Source organism: Eschrichtius robustus, unplaced genomic scaffold, assembly GCF_028021215.1.
Source record: "Eschrichtius robustus isolate mEscRob2 unplaced genomic scaffold, mEscRob2.pri scaffold_598, whole genome shotgun sequence".
Classification (NCBI taxonomy): domain Eukaryota; kingdom Metazoa; phylum Chordata; class Mammalia; order Artiodactyla; family Eschrichtiidae; genus Eschrichtius; species Eschrichtius robustus.
The window spans coordinates 20121-40938 of record NW_027175472.1 but is presented as its reverse complement, the minus strand read 5'-3'; the positions used below and the strand labels follow the sequence as shown (position 1 = coordinate 40938).

At 43.9% G+C, this 20818-nt stretch overlaps 1 long non-coding RNA gene across 8 annotated transcripts in view; it reads left to right on the top strand.

Moving 5' to 3' along the window:
• Positions 1 to 20818, top strand: part of LOC137757993 (uncharacterized) — a 47743-nt gene that overhangs the window by 6814 nt on the left and 20111 nt on the right. For 7 of the 8 annotated variants that reach the window (XR_011072676.1, XR_011072675.1, XR_011072679.1 and 4 more), the window contains exons 2-3: positions 18645 to 18774; positions 19161 to 19292. This is a non-coding gene — a long non-coding RNA (uncharacterized lncRNA). Of the gene's footprint in view, positions 1 to 18644; positions 18775 to 19160; positions 19293 to 20137; positions 20157 to 20818 lie in introns of those variants that run through there. The other variant, XR_011072681.1, reaches the window with a different exon arrangement.

The following is a 20818-nucleotide window of genomic DNA, read 5'->3' as shown; positions in this document are numbered from 1 at the left end:
ATAACATAGCCAGTGGTTGATATGTATCTTGATGACTTACAGGTCATCATAATGGCTGCTCTGTCATAAGTTACTGTGGTTTCAGAGTACGTTAGAACTCTACGCAGCGTTTTGAGGTGGGAGGGAGCTGAGGTGTAATGAAAGAGAAATTCCCTGCACAGCAGTGGTGATGCCTTAATGATAAAATCATCTTGCTCGGTCTCAAAATCACTGGGTCTGCCAGCAACAGCATTAGATGTGAAGTCTGACCTGGGCTTACAGTTTGATTTTGCCATTAAAAGCGTTATGACTTTGCCCTCAACACTTCTGCGAGTCTAGAGGAATGTTAATTACTAAATTAAAACAAATTTATGAGATCCTTTTGATGGAGTAGAGTGTAATATCTGCTGAGTGCCCCAATGTACGTTGAGCCCTTTAGAGGAGAAGACTTATGAGTGGTAAAGAGTAGGCTGCTTTTGGAGAAGGAAGCATGAGGTGAGATGGCAAATTTGGGAATACGTTTTCTAAGGAAGGCCTTGGAGGAGGCCATCATTCTGTAAACCTGAACTTGAGATACAGCAGTGTCAGTTTTGGGGATAGGAGGTCTCTGGGGCATTTATGATTGGGAGTGTGTGAAAATACTGATTCAGAGCCAGGAGACCCTGTGACATTGGCTGCATCTAACCGAGGTCTTTCTCATTTAGGGCCCCAGACTAGGGAAGCTACAGTTATCTTCTGAAAGATAGTAAAAAAGATGATCTTGCTGCTCTTAAAGTGAAAGAATCCAAATTTTGGTGAAGAAATGTTTTAGGGACAGGATTGCCCCCATGTTTTTAATATCACTCTTGACTGATTGTTTATTTCGCTTCTTATTTGGGGAAAAGTATATGGAAGTTTAGGTTGGGAAAACTACTTGGAAGAGTTTCTTTTTTTTTTTTAAGTCCTTCAATCAGTTATTTATTTATTTATTTATTTATTTATTTATTTATTTATTTATTTATTTATGGCTGTGTTGGGTCTTCGTTTCTGTGCGAGGGCTTTCTCTAGTTGCGGCAAGCGGGGGCCACTCCTCATCGCGGTGCGCGGGCCTTACACTATCGCGGCCTCTCTTGTTGCGGAGAACAGGCTCCAGACGAACAGGCTCCAGACGCGCAGGCTCGGTAATTGTGGCTCACAGGCCCAGTTGCTCCATGGCATGTGGGATCTTCCCAGACCAGGGCTCGAACCCGCGTCCCCTGCATTAGCAGGCAGATTCTCAACCACTGCGCCACCAGGGAAGCCCGGAAGAGTTTCTTAAGAATAACCTCATTAAGAAATGAAATGGAGGTATTTGTAATGAGGTGGATGGAGTTAGAGTCTGTCATACAGAGTGAAGTAAGTCAGAAAGAGAAAAACAAATACAGTATGCTAACACATATATACGGAATCTAAGGAAAAAAAAAAAAAAAAAAAAGGCCATGAAGAACCTAGTGGCAAGACGGGAATAAAGACACAGACCTACTAGAGAATGGACTTGAGGATATGGGGAGGGGGTGGGGTGAGATGTGACAGGGTAAGAGAGTGTCATGGACATATATACACTACCAAATGTAAAATAGATAACTAGTGGGAAGCAGGCGCATAGCACACGGAGATCAGCTCGGTGCTTTTTGACCACCTAGAGGGGTGGGATGGGGAGGGTGGGAGGGAGGGAGATGCAAGAGGGAAGAGAAATGGGAACATATTGTATATGTATAACTGATTCACTTTGTTATAAAGCAGAAGCTAACACACCATTGTAAGGCAATTATACTTCAATAAAGATGTTTAAAAAAAAAAAAAAAAAAAAAAAAAAAAAAAAGAATAACCTCATTAAAAAAAAAAAGAAAAAAAAAAAAAAGAATAACCTCATTAGATAGTTCGTGTGTAGATGTGAGAATAAAGTTTTCTTATAAACAAATGATTTTTTTTATGGTTCAAATATTTTATTTTCTTTAAAGATAGGAGTAGATTTTATAGTTTGAGACTCTTGCTATTATTTAAGCAATAACCAATAAATAAATGTGAGTAAGTAGCAATTATTTAGGAAGAATGATATAATGATGAACTATTGGAAAATATAACAACTATAGATAGCATTGTGGAATTGGAAGGGCCTTATCACCTGATTGTATAGACAGTTTATCTCATTATTCAGCCTCCTCACTGTAAAATGGTAAAAATATTAGTTGATCCAGAGTTATTTTAAGGAGTAAAAGAGAATTTATTCATTCAACAATTATTTATTAAGTGCTTACTAGATGCTGAGGCACATGCAGGTTCAGAGGATGCGTCTGTGTATTAGAAAGAAGAAAATCCTGGCCTTCATGGATTTTACCGACTAAGAGGCAAGAGGCTTTACCCAGTGATGACAAACGAGATGAGGGCTTCCAGTGTGCTCCCTGCAATGGTGTTTTAGACTGAACACAGTGCCTGATAGTTGCGGTAGAAGAAGACTAGCACCAATGTGTCTTGGATGCAAAGTACACCCATTATCTCATTTAAGTCTAACACCAGTTCTATAAACTAGGTCTAGTTTCCCCCCTTTTACAGCTGAGCAATGTTGTGTTCTTTTAGGTCTGTGATCAAATCATGGTTATTAAATAAATTAATGAGTAAACTTAGACCTAAAGTGTGGTCCAAGGTCTTCAGCCAGATAGTGGCAGAGCTGGCACTAGAACTGGTTTTGACTCAAGCTCAGGGCTCCTTTCATTGTACCGCATTGCCCCTCAGAGCGTGCATGGGCAAATAATCGTATGTACCATGGTAGATAGGAAGAGTGCACAGTTTCAGAGATCCCATACTTGCCAATACGAAAATCATTTCACACAGTACAAATAATAACAGTGAAATCAGGGCTGCTAGCATCCTCAGTTTTAATTCCCATCGCTAGTTATATTCAATTATCCAGTGAGATGGACTTTGAGCTGTGGATTTAGTGTATTAAGTAATAGGATCCAACTCTAAGTTTTCTCTGGCAAGCTATTGGCTGTGAAGTAAATTCAAGGCTATTCATCCAAAATGTAAGGTGTCCTGAAGTAGATGTATATGTCATCTTGTCTAATGCGTGGGTTGTGTGAGAGATTTTTCTTTCCAAATTGAGTCATTGGAGACCATTGCTCCTATTACTGCCTTTGAAGTCCTGCAGCTGGTGAACCTTTGGTAGTTGAGATTTCTTTCTCAAAAAACAAAAAACAAAAACATGTATTATAAGTACTTGTAGTCTAGTTGTGTGTGGGTTACGTGTCTTAATTAGTAAAGTTCTAGTGAATGTCTTGGGATTTTATAAAAACTTCAGTAATAACTAAAAATGAACATTTCTGATCCTTTCTCGTGACCCCATAATCAAATCCAAGTCAGTTTCTACTCTCTGCCTGCTATCCTCCAACTCTGAACCATCTTGAAAATACTTGTTTTTTCTAAACATTGTTAGTTTAGGGAGTTACTTGGAGTGAGAGAGTCTCTTTCCTTTGGCTTCCTTTGGGTCAGCAAAGCAGAGGAGTTAGTTTTGGAGGGTTCTCCTTCTATGCATCATCAATTTCAGTCCTTGGCAACGTCTCTAGTCCCAAAGAAATGATGTGGGACTCCCCACGTCTTCCAGAATTTTTAGAAGGCATGTGATGTATTAACAGTACCTGTGTCTCTTCTGTAATTCATTTGGGCTCTGCAAAATGCCAAAGTGTATCTAATAGAGCAGTACAAGACGTGTGCCTATTTTCTTAAAAGTCAACCTTAATTTCGTGTCACTCCAGTCTGCCGCTGGTCTACCCAATAATTAGGATTTTAAGGCTTATGAATAGTTAGGGGCGCTCCTAGTCCAGAAAGGAGATGCAACTGAAAATATGACATATATTGGCACTACCACTGCAGTGCTTTGGGTTTAAATATTCATCAGACGAAACTAAACTCTATGAAATGAATGCCAGGATAGACCAGTCTCATCCTGATTTCCTGTCTGGAGTCTATTGCTATAAAAGGTGTATATGTTTGTAATTCCTGCCCCTAATATTCCCTTGCTTCTGTAGAGCAGTGTTGCTTTCCCAAGCACTTAAATATGTTTGATTTTACCCTTGCACCTGTCTTTTAAGGCAGACAAACTCAAGTTGACACACACAGTTTTTTCTCATGACAAGGACCAGTTGTGATTTATGGCCATTTACAGGATGTCAGTGATGTGGAGAGGGTACATTTTGAGCGAAGAAGGCTATATATGTATATCCTTTCACTTGGCAATAAAGAACATGGTAAAAAACTGTTTTCTTCTCAGTGAAGAGCCCTTAGGCTAACTTCCTATAATGTTCACCTAATGTGTTACTATGTTCAAGTCACCTTAACAAATATTTCTTGAGTGCCTGCCTCCTGCAAGGTATTCCACTGGCTGAAGTGAAAGTTTCTGTGAGAAGCCTGATGTATAGAATTTGGAAGTAAAAAAATGCAGCGTTAGTGTGGGTCTTTACTGCTTTAGTTGAAAAGAAAGTGTTATGAGGTAACCTGTCTTTTCCTTTATGAATTTGGCTTGTTTAGCAAGAAACGTATTAACCAAAGATGAAAGGTAGATTCAGGAACATTTATTCACTTTTGAGTGTAAACTTTTATTTTCACCAGAAATTCCTAAACACCTTGATTATAATAAAGTACAACCCTGATTTTGGCTTTTAGGGCCAAGGATAAAAGATTTGTAGACTTACTGAAGAGTAGATTCTGTGAAAGCACAGACTCCTGATAAACGCTGAGTGCCCTGTAGTCCTCTAGATCAGCGGTCCCTAACCTTTTTGGCACCAGGGACCAGTTTCGTGGAAGACAGTTTTTCCACGGACGGGGGATTGGGGGTATGGTTCAGCTGGTAATGTGAGTGATGGGAAGCGGCAGATGAAGCTTCGCTGGCTCCCCGCCACTCACCTCTTGCTGTGCGGCCAGGTTCCTGGGGGGTTGGGGACCCCTGCTCTAAATAACTGTCCTAAAAGTGGAAGAGCCAGTCTTTTTGTTGGTGAGGACCCAGTGGCCTCCATCATTGTAACTACTGTGATATAACCTGTAGTGTGTGATTGATAAATAATTTAATACTGTTGACAGGGGTATTTGTTGCTTACTTTGTACATTTGCAAGCAGTTCTTTCTTCCTCATGATACTCCTTGCATCAATAGTTGAGCGAAATGACATGATGAGTCAATAAGACTGCTTTCCCTGTGACCAGAGTTGTCAGGACAAGTCAAGGTCTAATCAGACATTTTCATTTCATTAAGTTGGACTTTTGCCAGAGCCTTCTGGAAGCCAGCATAACACTTGTTCTTGCAGGTCATTGGCCCAGACACAGTCACATGATTACACCTGCATGCGACAATGTCTGGGAAATGCTGTTTTATAGTCTTGTTTCGGAATAAAAATCAGGCTTCTGACGTTAAGAAAAAGGCTACTGCTGAGCTACCCCAATTCTTTTCCCTACCTCCGATTTCTTCCTGGTACTTAGATGGAAGATCTGGCTGTATTCCTTTTCTTGAACTCTGTGTGGCATACTTGGGTACTTCATGTCCTAGTCTTTCAACCTGAGAGGAGGATCCTTCAAGTTTTTGCAGCTTTCAGCTCCATGAGCTCAGTAGGAGTATCCTTGAAGCAAAATAAGAACAGGGTGTTGCATGCTCTTTTTTTGTTTTTTAATTTCAGATTTTAATGATCAATTTTAGTTATCTATGCAAAGTGATTCATGCAGATCATAAAATTCTTAGAGGAAAAGGAAGCCTGGGACAGAAGACATGGGTCCACTGAGGGCGGTAGTCATGGTTTGCAAATAAAAATTGTGACTGCAGCCAGAAGAAGGAACAGTGGGTGCTGAGAAAGGAAATGACAGATAACCATTCCTAGAGGGTTTATTTGGCTTTTTAGAAATAAGTAAACGAAAAGTTCCCTCTAGTTTGCTGCTTTGAGTCTTCCCTTTGAACACATCATCTAGACAGAGTTGACATAGATGGTTCTTTTAATTTAAAATCTCTGTAGTCTTCAAACAAGGAGGCCCCATGCAGGCAGTCTCACAGATGGTTGTACATGAATTACCCATCTGTCTTCAAGAAAGGGAGTTTGTGATTTCCTTCTAAGAAAAGGATTTGCAGGATGTGGCGGGAACGAGGTGAGTGAGGCCTTCAACTTCCATGCAGTTGTAGACATTTTGGAGGCAACTTGAACTCTTTGGATCATACTTTAATCCCTGATACCTAAGGATGGCGATCCTAATTTCAGCATCTGGGTGGTATTCATGAAAGACTTCTGGTTGAATAAGTTAGGAAGGATGCTCATATGAATAAACCTTATTATATGCCCCAGTTTCTGGGCAGCCTGCAGTACCGAGTTCTGACCTGGGATTAGGATGCCTTGTGTGGAGCTAGTGCCACTGCAGCTCTTAAGTCTCATCCAAGATGGTTATTTTCCATGTGCTTCTGAGTAGCTGTTTCTTTGGCTTTCTAATAGCATGGATACTCAGCATAATCACAGACTCCTAGATATGGAAGTATCTGAATGATAATGTAGTCTAATTTCGAAAGAAATGAAATGAAAGAGGCCAAGTGACTTGCTTCAAGGTATCTGGTAGAAAAACTGGTGTTAGAACCTTGGTTCCGTGTTCTCAGTCCAGTGCTGTCTTGCAGTGCACTGAATTTCTCAGAGAAAATGAGACTAAATGCGGTGTTTTTCTGTGTCCTCCTTTGCTCCTGGTACTTAACAGACCTGGAATCTACTCATGTATGTGTCAGGTTTTAGATCAGCAATAGGCTCACTGATTATGGAAATAATTGGGGAGATGTGGTATGTGTGAAAGTTTCAGGTAAGCGAGGCAAGGGGTTGTTGTGGTGGATTGGGAGATGTTTGCCAGTTCAAATCACATTTCTGCAGTGCGTGATGGGACTTGGGGCTCTTCTTTCTGTAGCTTATTAACAGATAAGCTGTTTCGCTGCTGGAGCTGCTGAATCTACAATAGCATGAATCAGCAAGAAGGAGGTGTGATGAGTCACGTGGACTTAGGCCTTTCCCATTGCCAAGGCTTGATATATTCACATCTTCCACTTTTTTTTTTCCTTCCGGTTTTACTGAGATATAATTGACATACAGCACTGTAAAAGTTTAAGGTATATAGCGTAGTGCTTTGACTTGCATACATCATGAAATGATTATCACAGTAAGTTTAGTGACCATTCATCATCTCATATAGGTACAAAATTAAAGTAGAAAAAAAGTGGTTTTTTTTTCACATCTTCTGTTTTTTCCTCTTTGTAGAGGCTCATCACATGGAACGATAGCATGTTTAGTCTTCTGTGTTACACTTGGTTTAGTCCACGTAATTACATGTAATGTAAAATTACATACAGTGCAAATCAGTCAAGAGGCTATCTTTCCTTCCTCCATCTCTGAGACATGGGTGACCACAGGAGGCCACTCTGTTGACATTTCTTGCTCTTGTCGTGGCCCTGTTGCCAATCAGTCTAAAAAAATATTTTTCTGTGAATTTCTTGTGAAGTTATTTACATGAAAAGTTTTCTAAACGTATGTAATTCAAACTTGATTCTTTGTTTAATGCCAGTGTAATTTTTATTGACTAGAAAAACAATTATATGAATTCTGGATTTTCCCGGGAAATCTATAACATGCCGATCTGAAGTTCATATGGGACCTCTGTCTCCTCGTGAGCCCTAGGTAAGGTACAGTGAGGATGGAGAGGTGGATAAAGGAAGGAGTGAGTGATGCTTCATTGAGGAAGGTGAGCAAGGTGGCCAGATAGGTTTGTTTCATGACAAAGAGTGTGATTTAAGCACTTACTTTCTTTTGAAAACCTCTCTTTTCACCATCTCCCTATCCTGATATCACAGGAGGAAGGAAAAAACCAAACAAACCTGTTGCCTCATCTCCTAAAGCAGTGATTCTCAAACTTTAATGAACATGCAAATCACCTTGCATTTTACAAGACTGCTGACTCTGATTTAATAGTGGTGGGGCAGTGGTTCTCAAAGTGTGTTCCTCAGAGCAGCAGCTCTGGTTCCGCCAGCCGTGTTAGAACTATAAATTCATGGACCTCGCCTGACCTGCTGAATTAAAATCTCAGAGGATCGGCCTCAGAAACTGTTTTTACACATTCACCAGGTGATTCTTGTGTACCTTGAACATTTGAGAATCACTGCCATTGAAGCTATTCTCTTGGGATTTTCCCAGGCCTCTGGTATTTGCTACTCTGTGATTGGGCCTTGGTATTATTCCCTTGCTATTTAGCAATTGAAACTTTTGGGCAGAGATGTTACTTGAGGCTCCTGACTGGATGTTAGTGTCCAGCAAGTTAACTGGCTCTATTAAAGTATGTTTCTTAGTCCTTCACCACTCTCTCTGTTATAACCCTGATACTTTGTAAAGCAAAGATGCCATTTCATGGAATCATGAACATCAGTACCATGGCTAGACACCATACGTAACATGGCGATTGGGTAATACCTTAAAAGGTAGACTGAAAAAGAAACCGACGAAATAAAACACCCCAGAAGAAAATGCTCTTGTAGATTTTCAGGGGTTTTACATGTTAATATCAACTGAGTCCCAATTCACAGATAGTTTCCATCATATTAATAGCCAGTGGGCGTTGTTACCTAGATTCTATGCCTGCTTGGTTCAGATGGGTGCAACCATGCTTAGCAGTGCCTTTACCAGTGTTGCCATTACTGGTGAAGGAAGAATATTTTATAATAGGGATTGGATTCTCTCAGAAGTCAGTTTTCTTAAGGTATTTGCAAAGGATGAATGTTACCTCCTACAGTGTTTCAAGAGCTCTAACTTTAATTTTCTGAAAGTTTTATTGATTTCCTCCAAAGGCTATAGCTGGAGAAATACGCACTGTATGTTATTATTTGTCAGATTGGTTACAGGGTCTCCAATATAGGTGGGCTGAGGCTGGGTTTGTGCTTATCCTCTGGGAGGTTTTTCATCTTAGAGAAAGGATCCATGTGTTTTGTGAATCTCTATAAAGCAGTGAGAGGAGTTCAAAATTTATTAGAGTATTCGACAAGTGCCCCAAAGAGCGATATTTGGGCACAAGGTCTAGATGCTAATGTATTATGTTCTTTGAAAACAGCTTAAATATAAGTACATTATAAGAACCCTAGTGAAGATTTAAGGGTAATGCTGTAAGATCTCTCATAAAGGATTCACAAAAAGTGCTGCAATTTTGTAACCTTTCCAGAAGCAATACAGTGTATGTTCACCCCTCATTTGCAACTTGAAGAAATTTACCCAGTTTATGCGGAAAATTGAAAAGAGGCAGATGCTTATTCCTAAGCTAGAGTTTTGAAGGCCAACAATTAAAATAAACATGTCTCTGCCAAAACTTGAACTAAATTTAAAAATTTAACATATAAATTAAAGCTTACTTAAAACTAAATTTATCAAGGAAATACATTTGTTTTGCATTACTGGTTTCAATTATTGTGAAAAGGCTTCCATTTCTATGGAACACTGAAGATTTTTTAAAGTTTCAAACAATTTATTAGACAATTGCACCACTGAAAATGAGTTACAAGTGTCTGGCTTAAATGTATGAACTATTAGCACATCGTTGATGAGCTTAGAGAGAGATGTTAAAGCAGCCATTATCCTCCTGCAGTTTCATGTTCCTGTTCCCAGGGGACTGTAAGAAACTGGTTTGTAGACTGAAAACAGATAAAGCTATGGGCTGAGGATATACGTAGCATCTCTTCTCTCCTATTCGTTTGTTCTTTCTCTTGGGAATCTGAATTTTGGGACATTGCTGATGAATTGCTGTCAGGCATGGGTACTCTTAGTTTATTGCCATAGAAGAAGAGAGAGATTACTTCCTTGTTTGCAGTACCTGTCTGCTCTAGTCCTGTCTGTACAGTGTTTCCTAATTAATATTTCCTAAACACCTACCTCATAACTTTTTTTCATTTACTAAATATTTATTTAGTTCTTGTTTTCCCAGCTTTCTTGAGGTATAATTGACAAATAAAATTGTATATATTTAAAGTGTACAAACTGATTTGATACACCTAGACATTGGGAAATACTTGTCCTGATGAAGTTAATTAACATTTTCATCACCTCACATGGTTCCCCTCTACCCCCATACCCTTGTTTTTTTTTTTTTTTTTTTTGGTGGTGAGAATGCTTAAAGTCTATTTCAGCAAATTTCAAGTATACAAGACAGTATTATTAACTACTGTAACCATGTTGTACATTGGATCCTCAGAACTTATTCATATTCTTCTTAAAACTGAAAGTTTGTACGTTTGACCAACGTTTTCCTGATTGCCTCATCTCCCAGACCCTGGCAAGGACCCTTCTATTCTGTTTCTATTAGTTCAATTTTTTTTTTTTTTTTTTTAAGATTGCACATGTAAGTGATACCATGTAGCATTTGTCTTTCTCAGTCTGACTTTTTCCATTTAACATAATGCCCTCCGAGTTCATTCATGTTGTCACAAATGACAGGATTTCCTTCTTTTTTATAGCTAAATAATATTCCATTGAATATATATACCACATATTCTTTCTTCGTTCATTGATGGACACAGGTTTCCTTATCTTGGCTATTGTCAATAATGCTGCAATGAACATGGGAATGCAGATATCTCTTTGGGATACTGATTTCATTTCCTTTGGATATGTATCCAGAAGTGGGATTGCCGGATCATTCGGTAGTTCTATGTTTAACTTTTTGAGTAACTGCCATACTGTTTTCCATAGTGACTGCACCAATTCACATTCTCACCAACAATGTACAAGGGTTCCCTTTATTCATATCCTCACCAAGATTTGTTATCTCTTGTCTTTTTTCATAATAAACATTATAATAGGTAGTGAGGTCATATCTCATTGTGGTTTTGACTTGCATTTCCCTGATGATTAGTGATGTTGAGCACCTTTTCATATATCCGTTGGTCATTTGTATGTCTTCTTTGGGGAACTGTCTATTCAGGTCCTCTGCCCACTTTTTAATTGGATTTTTTTTTTTTTTATTTTGCTATTGAGGCATATGAGTTCTTTGCATGCTTTGGATATTAATCCCTTATCTGATAGGTAGTTTGCAAATGTTTTCTCACATTCTATAGGTTGCCTTTTCATTTTGTTTGTTGTTTCCTTTGCTGTGCAGAAACTTTTTAGTTTGATGTAGTTCTACTTGTTTATTTTTACTTTTATTGCTTGTGCTTTTGGTGTCAAATCCAGAAAGATATGGCGAAGACCTATGTCAAATAGCTTACCACCTATGTTTTCTTCTAGAAGTTTTATGGTTTCAGGTCTTACATTTAAGTCCTTAATCCATTTCAAGTTAATTTTTGTCTATGGTATTCTTTCGCATGTGGGTATCAATTTTCCTAACACCAGTTATTGAATAGACTATCCTTTCCCCATTTTGTGTTTTGGGCACCATGGTCAAAGGTTAGTTGACTGCATATGCATCCCACATAACTATTTTCCTGAAAACTTTCATTTACTCCTGTTTGCTGTGCCAGGATTCATGGCCCTCAGTTTACTGTTCTATTTTCATTGATCCCTAATCATCACTCTGCTTCAGTCAGTCCAGTGATTTTCCTTCTTCCACCTCATCTCAGGTTCATGCAAAGTAGCTTCTTGGGCAAAGTTGCCTTTTCTTTCTAAACAGGTCCAGTCAGATCATCACATATGACTGCTTGTACATATAGAGGAAGGCAGACTATCAGGAGAAAACTATTTTAGGATTCTATGTTATAAACATTTTAACTAAAAAACTTTTAAATTTAACGAGTTCATGCTTCTTAAAAAGAAAATGCTGAACACAATTTAATCCTTTCTAGATAAATTAGAGTGACATTATACACAGTAAAAATAAGTTGCATTGTAGTGATTTCTACTAGACAGGTAAGGTATTAAGGACTAGTTGTCCCTGTATTAAATGAACCTGGGCTGTGTCTTTCTCATTGTTTTGTACTCTCTAATTTTTAATGTGTTTTTTCTTTTGTTTTTTCTCTGTTGCTGTCAGTATCCTTACTGCTGAATCTGTCTCTAAATAGAAGTACTTTCGTTTCTGATATAATTTTTTTTAAATTTATTTTATTTATTTAATTTTGGCCGTGTTGGGTCTTCGTTGTTGTGTCGTGTTGATGCTGTGGCTTCCCCTCCTCTCCCTGTCTTTGGGGAGCGACCCTTTTGTTATTCCTTTACATAACATTTCTGGTATTTCAGGCGGGAGCAGATATAAGTGTTTATGCTCATTCCCCATATTTACCTGAAGGTTCTCCTCTTTTGCTGGGCTGGTTGCACCGGCCTTTGGTGGCTACTGCATTGTCCACACCTCAGGCTGCCCTCCTGGAGACTGTGCGCAGGGATGTAGGGATGCAGGGATACTAGCTGTGGCAGGAACGAGGCGACGTTTAAGCATGGGCCCTGGTCTGAGCTACAGCTGTTGAGCATTTGCTCTAACGCGTATTAGCTGTGTGTCCTTGGACAAGTCACAACCTCTCTGTGTTTCACCTGTGAAATGGGGGTTATAACAACACTTACCTGAAAGGTCAGCTAGATAGTGCCTGCAAAACACTTTGCTGCTTCCAGCACAGAGTAAGGGCTCAATAAATTGGAGCAATCGTTATTATTATTAATATAATTAACATACTATCGTATTTCTCAGAGATAAGAACATCTCTGTATTATCATCATTACATCTGAGATTAGACCAGATAAAAACAAGACCCAATTATAATAATTTCTACCATGGGTCTTCTACCAAGACCCATGGTAGAAATTAGAGAAAAGTCCAAATGATTTCCACCAAGTTATGTATTAAATCGTTTATTTATAATTATATTATTATTTATCATTTTATTATGTTATTTTATTCTTTGCTATTTATTTCTGTATCTAGTTATTTATGAAGCACCTGCTACGTAGCTGGTGCTATATACCGTAAGCCCCATGGGAACCAGGCCACAGAAGTGTGAAAGTGCAGACTCTGTCTTTAGGGAGCTTACATTTCAGCCAGAGAGAATAGTTAAAGAACAGCTAAATACTGAGTCATTAATTACTGGCTGAAGTGAAACAGGGATGAGCAAGGAGATGGTATGGGGGTTAGATGAGGGGAAATGTGGCTTGGGGGAAGATGTGGAATTAGTCTGGGCTTGGAGGATGAGGCAGGGCCAGATGCACCAAAGGAAGGACAGGGTCAGAAGCAATAGGAACCCCTTTCCCCACCCAGAGAGGGAGGGGAAGCTTTGTGTTTGCAGATCACAGTGAGAAGGTGGGGGGGGGGGCAGGGGCCGCAGAGGTGGGGTGTAAGGTTGGACGTTGAGGTGTAATCAGATTGTGAGCGGCTTAGAAAGAGGGGCGGAGGGGCTGGCAGTTAACGTGGCAGACACTGGCTCTCCGGGCAGGAGGATGGCGGGGCGGATGGTGCAGCAGGTCCCTGGGGCTTTACTCCGGTCCCCATCTCACCCTCAGCAGAAGGAGAACTCAGAGGGAAAGTTTCCAAACTCGCCTGAGAAGCTGAGTGATGGGATGAATGAAAAATTGATGTGGGTCATAAATATTGTAGGAGAGAATGCACCAGATTCCCTTAAGGGTAAAGTTCAGGGAGAAACCTACTGCTGCGGAGGAAAGGGGTTCCGTGGGGGAGAGAGGGGGAGGGAGGGGGATGCCCATCGGGGGTCCCGCGGTGCCACTCCCAGTATCCGGGGCCCCCGGGTCCTTGGAGAAGCTGCTGCTGCTCAGCGATGCTCCTGATGGAACAGAACGGCCAGTGTCCATTTGGTGAAGGGCATGGGGGCAGAGATGCTCTGTCTCCCTCAGCCTCAAGGCTGCTGCCCTGGATTCCTTTCAGCTTCCTCAAGGGGCGATGCAGACGTGACCCCAGAGAAGCTGAGGTCTGTGCTGAGCTCGCTGATGCTGGCTGACACTGGATAGCCCTCCTTTTCCACCGGCCCCACAAGCTCTTCCTCACAAGGCTCTCCATGGGGTCTGGGCGGAGTCCACAAGTCTCTGTGACCCTAGGTGGTCCCCTAGAGGTCAGAGTTCCGGGGCTCTGAGTCATTTTTCTGGTTGCCTCTTTGCTCCACATGCACCTCGGAGCACTGGTGCAAAGATCTTGGTGATGAGTCTTTGCATCCAAATACCTGCTGGTGAACTTTCTTCCGAGAAGGAGCACAGTGAAAGGAGGGAGGCGGAGCCTTAATGCTGGCTCAGGGGGTCAGCCCCCCTGCCCGCGTCCCCAGTGGCTTCTCATCACCTGTCTCTGGCGGTTTATTTCAGGAACACTTGAGATGGGTGTGTAGTGTGAGGGGAATAGTTACAAGCAACCAAGGCAGGGGTGGGGAGCGAGAACAGTCTTGCTGGGTGGTGGGCTGATAAACGTTCACCAGCTCTTGAGGGTAGGGGTAAGGGAGGCACCTTGACTGGCAACATCTGCTGATTTCTGTGTGTTAGCACTCTCACTGTGAGCCAGGTCATGTCACCAACAAGATGCCAGGCGGCTAACACAGTTCCCCAAGATGTAGCAATAGACTCAGCCAAGCTGGTAGGCACATGCCTGGCCCCACTGTCTTTGGAAGCTTAGAAACCTGAGTTGCCATCGTGCTTTCTACCATCAGCCACAGCGAGACTGGGTATCTTGCCTCCCTGTCCCTCAGGTGGCCAAGAGTTTGCCTTTCTCTGGACCCACGGTAGGTTATCATGGTAGAAATTAGAAACTGGAAACCCAGGGGAGCTTTGGAGAGTCCCTCTGGGCTCACTGACTGCTGATGGCATCGGAATCAGATGCAGGAAGGAGGGAGGGGCTGGTAGGAACCCCTGCAGTTGCCCCAGAGACTGAGGGATGGGCTGGCTGGCAACTGGTCCAGCTCTCCCTGCCTACCAGGGGTGTAGTTGGCAGTGCCTCCCACTGGCTGAAAGGTTTCTGATACCCCTGCCAGCCCTCTGAGTCTGTGTTGATGACAGCTACCACCTACCCAGCTCCATTACGGGTCAAGCACTGTGCTGGCTGCAATGTAGACCTCATCTCAGTCAGTCTCACGGCCACCCTAGGAGGTAAGCGTGATCTTGACCCCCACTTTACACACAGAAACCGAGGCTTGGATTAAATAACGTGCCCAAGGTGATACAGTTGGTAAGTAGCAGAGCTGGTTCTGTTTGACAAGAGCTGGGGGGAGTCAGCGCTGGGGGGGAGGGGCGGGGGAGGGGGAGCGGGAAGCCGGACTGGGGCCAGCTGCCCTGTCCCTCCCGGCCCCATCCTGTGGCAGCCAGGTGGGCGGCGGCATCTGTTGGCAGCTCTGGGTCAGGGGCGTCCACTGGCTCCCCCGGCAGGTCTTGGTGGGAGGGCGAGTCAGGCACTCTGTTCCCAGGAGGGGATGGCGGATCTTGGGCTTAATGATGGGCCTGCAGTACTGGCAAAGCGGGGATCACTCTGCCTGCTGGGAAATGTCCTAAGGAACCCAGCTGAGCTGCAGTTACGGAGGTAGATTTCCTGCTCTTTTCCACATCTCATGATTAACCCAGAAGCCTGAGCAGTGCGTGTGATGAGGCTCAGCAAAGTGGCTGTGGGCATCTCCAGCCTCCTTTGGAAGCCCCGCTTTTCCTGTGGAGTAGGTGCCCTGGAATCTGGGCCAGCCGTACACATCTCAGCAACTCGATTACAAGAGACAGAAGAGGCCGGGTGTGTGGCACCAGTAAAACCGCACACACCCTGTACTTCTCTCTGCCTGTTGCTGGTTTGTGCATTTCCCCACCACACCTCCCGAGAGCAGTTTGTTTCCCGGAAGCAGCAGAAGAGAGGTCGGGAGAAGGAGATGCCTTATTGTTGTGAATGTGATGGACGTGGTGGCACCACAGGGGACTGGACACCAAGGCAAAGACTCCAGTGTCTGATGAACGTACTGGTTGAACTTACCGCTTACTGGTCTTTGGCAGGTAATCAGCTTCTAAGAGTCTCTGTTTCTTCATCTGTAAAATTGGATCACGGTACCTGCACTCATTGATTTAACAAATAATATAAACATATAAACCCATACTCTGGCGTATTCTAGGTGCTGGAAATCAAGCAGTAAACAGAACAGTCCCTCCTCTTCGGATGTTAATAGTCTAACATGGGAAGATGGAAAACGGCAATGACATCTGTGTCAGGTGGTTATGATACTTAGAAGAAAAATAAAGACCGGGCTGAGGGGTAGGGGAGACAGTGTATGCGTGTGGGGGTGACTTTTCTTAAAGGACAGTCAAGGAAGGCATCTTTGATAAGATGATACTTAAACAGAACCTGGAAGAAAATGAGGTGCCATATAGATGTCCAGGTACGGCAAAGAGCTAGTTCAAAGGTGCTGGAGTGGGAGAGTGCTTGGCAAGTTCAAGGAGCATGAAGAAGCTCTGTGTGGCTGGAGGGATGGGAAAGTGGGGGTCAAGGAGAAGAGGGCAGAGAGGGTGTGTGTGTGTGTGTGTGTGTGCACGCAGGGGCTGGTTGGATCATACAGCCTGGCAGGGTTACTCTAAGTGAGATGGGAAACAACTGGTGGCCTTGAGCAGAGAAATGACCTGATGTATATTTTAGAAAGACCACTCTGGTTGTTCAGTGGAAAGTAGCTTTTAAGACTGTAAGCTCGGTGCTCTGTGACCACCTAGAAGGGTGGGATGGGGGGGAGGAGGGAGGTCCAAGAGGGAGGGGATATATGTATACCTATAGCTGATTCACTTCATTGTACAGCAGAAACTAACACACCATTGTAAAGCAATTATACTCCAATAAAAACAACAACAACACTGTAAGTGGAGAAGCCAAAAGACCAGGTCGGAGGTGACTGCATCTCCAGGTGAGAGAGGAAGAGAGCTTGGATTTCAGCAGTGGTCGTGGTGATAAGTGACCGTCAGAATCTGGAAATATTCTGTAGGTAGAACCTGTAGGATGAGCTAGTATGAGGGGTGGGTTGGGTGAATAGTGAGACACAAAGAGACACCTCGAGATTTTGTCCTGAGATTGGGATTGACACATACACACTGTACATACTGTATAGCACAGGGAACTCTACTCAATACTCTATAATGGGCTGTACGGGAAAAGAGTCTAAGAAAGAGCAGATATACGTATCTGTATAACTGATTCACTTTGCTGTAAGCCTGAAACTAACACAACATTGTAAATCAACTCTACTCCAATAAAAATTTAAGAAAAAAGAAACAACACTTTTGCAATAAAAAAAAAGATTTTGTCCTGAACGATGGGTAACCTGGAGTTGTCACATATTGAAACGGAGAAGTGGGTGAAAGGAGAACCCTTTGGTTGTGGGGTGCAGGAACCAAGAATTTGGCTTCAGGCGCATTAAGCAGCAGTAGTCTCTTGGATACCCAAGTGGAGGTGATGGGTAGACAGAGGCGTGTGAGCATCCGGGGCCCCGGGAGAGGCCGGGGCTGGGATACGCTCATCAGTGTGTAGTTCATTAACAATCTTGGGGCTGCATGAGATCATCAAGGGAGTGAGTGAGGACGGAGAAGAGGAGTGGGTGGGACATTCCAAGGTTTAAAAGTCAGAAAAATGAGACAGAACCAGCATGAGAGTCAAGAGAGCCTGCTTAAGACGGGACATAGTACAGAGTGGGTGCTCAGTAAAGCACAGCCACTGCCATCACCATGACCATCGGTATTTTCATGGTTAGAGTACGGAGAAGTGAAGTTTGAAACCAAAATAGCAAGAGTTCAGGAGGACGCACTTCATCTACTTTTTCCTCTTTTCCTTCCCTTTCCTCTGGTTGTGCATCAACCGTGGTCTCAGACTTCCAGCTACTTACTAGAAATAACACAAAACCATACAAAACTTCTGGGCACCTTACAAGCCCACAACTCAGTTCAAGATAGTCAAGAAGAGCTGAGGTCTTTGGGTTGTTGGTAGGGTGAGTAATCACTGAACAGAGTCAGGGAACTGGATGTGACTTTCTCCTCTTACCAACTCACTATATGACCTCAGGCAAGTCCGTCCCTGCCTCAGTCCTGGAGGAGGATAGAGACTTCCATTCAGGGGAGAATACTGATTAGCTCACCAAGTTTCCTACTTGGATGGCATCTCTGCCATTTGCTTTTCTCCTCTCCAAAGCATATAGATCCTATCCTCAATTATTAAAGCAAGATAACAGTGCTTTTGATTTCCCTCTGAGAGTCTAACCTCGAATTGTGGGCTGTTTAGTACTTACAAAGTCTGGGAGAGGAGTGCCCTCTAGGAGTGACCATCCAAGGTCCCCCGCCCCATCCACCCCTGTAGGCATTCTGAGGCAGATGCCTCTCACTGGTCTACCAGAAGGCCAGTTACTTGAACCGTATTAGTTTATTTATAATTATCTTCACTGAATTGCATTTTAGGAATCATGCCCTTGGCTTTCATTAAACATCCTTGAAACAGTCATGCAAAGTTCACTGCTGCATTTGCACGAGAACTACTGTTGCAGACACGACCTATACGCTTCTGGAAAAGACTTCCTGAGTGTTTTTGTGAAGCACAAGTCTGCAGGATATTAATAAAAATTTCATTATGGGAAAAGTTGAGTGAGTTTGGAAAAAAACCCAGGTGTCTTTCTTAAAGGTTACCTAAGAGGCTTTACTAACCAAAAGTACAGTGGATCCTTAGAAAGAGGATAAACTGCAAGATTTCCCATTTTGTCGACCCTTAGAATCCTGTTTTGGTGGTGCAGCTCTTGGGATCAGTGCTCTGAGCACCCAGCAGAAGAGGCTCTGAATGCTTCGGGCTCAGTTAGTCAAGCACCGTGAGCTGCAACAGGGAACATACAGACAGGAGGCCAGGTAAGCAAGTGACAGGGGAGCCTGCAGGGGGATGAGCAGCGAATGGGCAGCTGGCTCTTCCGTGCACAGCGATCCTGGGTGCCTGGGGTCCCAAGAGGCTTTGCAACGTCCTGGCTGCATCAGATATTAACTTTGCATCAGATATTAACTTTTTAACTAATTCATGGAGTTAGGGGTCCTAGTCTCAAATATATCCCTCAGTGACCCTCCTGTACAACAACACACAGAGTTAAAATATTTTAAAAAATAATTCATTGTTAGGAAAAGGACACAGAGACATGTGCTGTGTTTACAGTTTCATGGGCGAGGTGGGGAGGAATGCCACTCGCTCCGACAGCTCACTACCTAGGAAGACCACTGAGAGTCTCTCCCCTTCTCCCCCGCAGCTGGAGTCTCTCTCTTTCACTTCCTGACGCGTACACCCCGTCAACCCTCAAATTTCAGCCTCCGAAGCTCCGAGAAAGCCCCTTGGGGAATACTCTGCTCCTCCCTTTCACTGGGCAGAGCGACCAGCACAGGTGTGTGTGCAGACTGCCTGCCCTCCTATCCATGCAAGGTGCATTATTTAGAGGCTAATGATTTCATTTTAAAGTGGGAAGTGAAATATGTTTCGCTAAAGCTTCCAAAGTGAGGGAGGAAGGAGGGAGGAAGAGGGTAGGTCAATGGGTAAATATGATTGCCTGATGGTCTGGGTCCAGCCATCTTCCTAAGGCTGTATCTTTAACTGGGAGGTACAGCAAGATGATCGATATCACAAGCAACCTTAGGAGAACCACACCGGCCAGCCCGGATCAGCAGAGTCTTGTGTGGTGAGATTTAAGGGGGTGCTTAGTTGGCCCTCCAGCTGTAAGTGTTTGCCAGATGACTTGTAACTTCACCACTGGAGCCAAATTCCTTTGACTCTTAGGGCTCTTTCTGCATTCAAGAGCCCTTGGAAATGAGAAATCCCTGAAATGGGTTGTCCCCTGCTGTCAGCTAACCCTGACGCTCAGGAGTAGAGTTGGGAGTAACGGGACGCCGTGTACCCGGGGTCCTTCCTGGGCGTGTGTAACTCTGAGGCTAAGACAGTGAGACTGGCAGTTAAGAAGCACCTCCAGGACCATGTCACCTACTGGCAGGCGGAGTAAGGACCCTGCAAGGTGGACAGACATATCTCTTCTCTTATCATTTGAGGGTTTGAGAGAAGAGGCACCGGGAGTTTAGCCTGAGCCCTTCCCACAGGTCTAGAGGTGGGAAGAGAGAGGGATGGGCTTTGACCCTGGGCGGCTCCTCCCTCCAGGCCAAGACCCTGGAGGAGGTTTAGTTTGTATCTTCAGAGGGGATGGGGTGCCCAGGCAGGTGACTGAAGACTTTATCTCCGAAGGACCCAGCATTAGAGAGCTGAACAGCCCCAGACCCCGCAGGCCGGGAGAGCTTCTGGGCATCCTTCCGTGGGGTCCCATCACCTCCCTGCTGGAGGCAGACTGGGTACCAGGACCCTGCGGTGAAGGCGACTGGGGAGCAGCTTCCTCCAGCCTCTCCAAGCACAGACGTCAGCGGCGAGGCTCAGACTTGGTGGCTGTGCTCTGTCTCTGCACAGGCTTGTGTACGCGCAGCGGGGGACCCACGCAGGGGACCGGGGTGGGGAAGCACACAGGAGGCAAGTGCAGAGTGGCGGCAAGTGGCGGTGGTGATGCTGGGGCAGTGCGAGCGGACAGTGGCTCTCCTGGAGGCTCCACCCCTCGGCGGGCTGGCGTGGGACCTGGGAACGGACAGTCCACGTGGAGGGGCAGCTACTCAGGGCTGCCCTGCCGGGGGGGCGGGCGGTGCTGTCAGGCGGGGGCTGCCTTCAGGGTGGAGTTGTAGCAGAGAAGTGGGGTCACCCCTCTTGGAAGCTTTGAGAATGCGTATGAGGAGGGAGCTGCGAACGGAATCCGGAAAAGGTAAGGAGTGCCAGCTTGGTGGAGTTGGGTGCTGGCAGAGCTCGCCTTGGAGCCGTGGGAGCGTTCCCAGGAACATCCAGGGGATCGCCACCGGGGCCCCAGTGGTCCCACAGGCCTCCTGA